Here is a 2709-nt window from a genome sequence, read left to right on the forward strand (position 1 = left end):
TATATTGCGCGTAAATGCAGTTTTTATTATTTCTTCATTATTGTAAAAGTTTTTTGCTCACAGGCTTTGTAAATACTGCAAAGTTAAATTTTCTTATCACCGGAGTACTTCCATTCTGAAATATCACCTTGACAGTTGATACCAGCAAATCATTCAACGAAACACACAGTGGCACGAGGCTTCGGCAGGTTAGATGCAGCGTGGGGTAGGTAGAGATTAACAAAGGCAAGAGAAGCTAACAGATGCCATAGCGACGTGGATAGCTACAGACTTTTGGCCCTAGGGTTGTGGAGGACATCGGTCTGAGAATCGCAACGACAACGGCAGGTATAAGATTCCCTCAACATGCACCATCAGACTCCCAGTTGTAGGAAAAGGAAAGGACTGCAAAACATGCACCCGCTGTTTCTCTTACTAGGGACTACTGGATTAACTGATGACTACTGGACTCAATGGGTAACCAGATATATCTTGTAGTAATTCACATGCTCTGAGTGGACTGAAAACAGAGGAGAGACATTATGCACAAACATGCGTGGGACACCTTATTGAAGTTGCACAGCAGTGGAATGTTTTAAATAAAGTCACCGCAGTTAGCACAGATAGTACAAATAGAGAGAAATATGATCGCTGCTAGTCTTCTGCCTTTTGATCATGTCCCCTGCTTTGTGCACGGTCTCCAGTGTTCTGTCACAGTGTCTCTACTTAACAGCGCGTTTGACAGTGTCCTTGCAAAGTGCAGAAAAGTTGTGTGTGCTGCAGAGTTAGAGCAACAACAGAAGAACATGGACAGAAGGAGTCGCTTATGCAACACGTTCCAACCAGATGAAATTCAACTCTGGACATGATAAATACATTGTTTAAATTGAGTGGGATACTAAATATTTTAATTAACTGCTACTTTAGAAACAAATTGCTGGTAAGTTTTTGCAGAACAAATGTTATGGCACTTTTGTTCATATGGAAGAACACTTATATATATATATATATATATATATATATATATATATATATATATATATATATATATATATATATATATATATATATATATATATATATATATATATATATATATATATATATATATATACATATATATACACTCTGTATACACAGTGTATATATATATATATGTGTGTATGTATGTATGTATGTATATATATATATATATATATATATATATGTATATATATACACTGTGTATACAGAGTGTATATATATATATACACAGATACACATATACACAGAAGAGTTCGACAGTTTGGGCACCCCAGTTAAAACATTTGTATTAATGTGCATAAAGAAGCCAAGAAAAGATAAAAAAATCTCCAAAAGCCATCAAATGAAAGATTAGATAAAATGTTAGATTTTGTTTCCATCATTTACACTTTCAAAATAACAGAAAACTAAAAAATGCCGTCTGCAAAAGTTTGGGCACCCTGCAGAGTCAATACCTTGTATTGTTCCCCACCCCCTTTGGCAGGTATCACAGCTTGGAAACGCTTCTTGTAGCCAGCCAAGAGTCTTTAATTCTTGTTTGAGATATCTTCGCCCATTCTTCCTTCCAAAGGTCTTACAGTTCTTTGAGATTTCTGGGCTGTCTGTCACGCACTGCTCTTTAAAGGTCTATCCATAGATTTTCAATTATGCATGATGAAAAACCTTCAGTTTACACCTCTTGAAATAATCCACCGTTGATTTTGAGGTGTGTTTAGGATCAATACCCATTTGTAGAACCCATCCTCTCTTTAACTTTAGCTTTTTCACAGATGGCATCAAGTCATTTACCCCCAAAATTTGCTGACATTTTATTGAATCCATTTGTCCTTCTACTCGTGAAATGTTCCCTGTGCCACTGGCTGCAATACAACCCCAAAGCATGACTGGTCCATGCTTAACAGTCGGACAGAGGTTCTTTTCATTATATCCTGTGCTCTTTCTTCTCAAAACGTACCTTGGCTCATTGTGGCCAAAACGTTCTTCTTTAATCTCATCTGTCCACAATTCAATTGATTAAATTCCGAACAGAGGATATTGACATCTGAAAACACTTTGCTATCTTCTTATAGCCTTCTCCTACTTTGTGAACGTCAAATATTTTCGGTTTCATAGACAACTGCTTAGAAGAAGCCGTGGTGCTGATTGTTGGGGCACCTTGAGAATGACATCACCTGGTCTTTCCAGACGATGATTGAGAGCAATCCATGACACTCTCAGGTCTCAGCTTTCCAAAGGGGGGGTGCAAGCTAGAAACTCTGCAGGGTGCCTTTTGAGGCAGAATATTTTTGTTTTCTTTTATTTTGAAAGTGTAAATGATGGAAATAAAATCTAACTTTTTTTGACATATTATACAAATGTCTAATCTTTCATTTGATGCCATTTGAAATTTTTTCCATCTTTTCTTGGCTTCTTTATGCGTGTTATTACAATTTTTTTACCCGGGGTGGCCAAACTTTCACACCCCGATGTATATGTTTAGCTATCTTCTGCTGTCTGCTGCTGACAGTTGGCAGAAACTACTTAACGTTCCTCCAGGTAAATTGTTATTACTTCTTAGGATTTTGTCTTCAAATAACGTACATATATATTTTCCTCATCATGGTTGCAGTGTACACACGGGGGCCAGAGTTGGCCGAGCCGCCGACAGGACACAAGAAGAAAAGGAAAGAAAGAAGTAAAGGAAAAGTTTCTGGGACGTCGGACAAA

The sequence above is a fragment of the Etheostoma cragini genome, chromosome 11, assembly GCF_013103735.1.
Source record: "Etheostoma cragini isolate CJK2018 chromosome 11, CSU_Ecrag_1.0, whole genome shotgun sequence".
In the NCBI taxonomy this organism is placed as follows: domain Eukaryota; kingdom Metazoa; phylum Chordata; class Actinopteri; order Perciformes; family Percidae; genus Etheostoma; species Etheostoma cragini.